This window comes from Penaeus monodon, chromosome 31 (assembly GCF_015228065.2).
Source record: "Penaeus monodon isolate SGIC_2016 chromosome 31, NSTDA_Pmon_1, whole genome shotgun sequence".
Taxonomy (NCBI): Eukaryota; Metazoa; Arthropoda; class Malacostraca; order Decapoda; family Penaeidae; genus Penaeus; species Penaeus monodon.
Window position 1 is genome coordinate 27,724,533 of NC_051416.1, and position 253 is coordinate 27,724,785.

The following is a 253-nucleotide window of genomic DNA, read 5'->3' on the forward strand; positions in this document are numbered from 1 at the left end:
ACCCCAAGGGATGATGAAAAGTGGCATTTGCCAAGTATGTGTGCACCCTAGACAAAACGTGGCAAAAATTGTCCATTATGTAATATCCAAATTTTTTATACTAGAAACATCCAAATTAGAGTAATATTAGCTGAAATAAGTGTATATTGAAGTGCAAAACATGTTTTTGCCCTCCTTTGTGCATATAGCTATGTCATCATTTATAGTTAAAGGAAACTAAATGTTTTTTCACATTTCCTTGCCTGCTTTGCGC

General features: G+C 34.4%; 1 protein-coding gene across 1 annotated transcript in view; it reads left to right on the forward strand.

Annotated features, from left to right (window-relative positions):
* LOC119593135 (biogenesis of lysosome-related organelles complex 1 subunit 1-like) overlaps nt 1–253 on the forward strand; it is a gene marked incomplete in the record, with an annotated part of 9,042 nt that overhangs the window by 8,313 nt on the left and 476 nt on the right.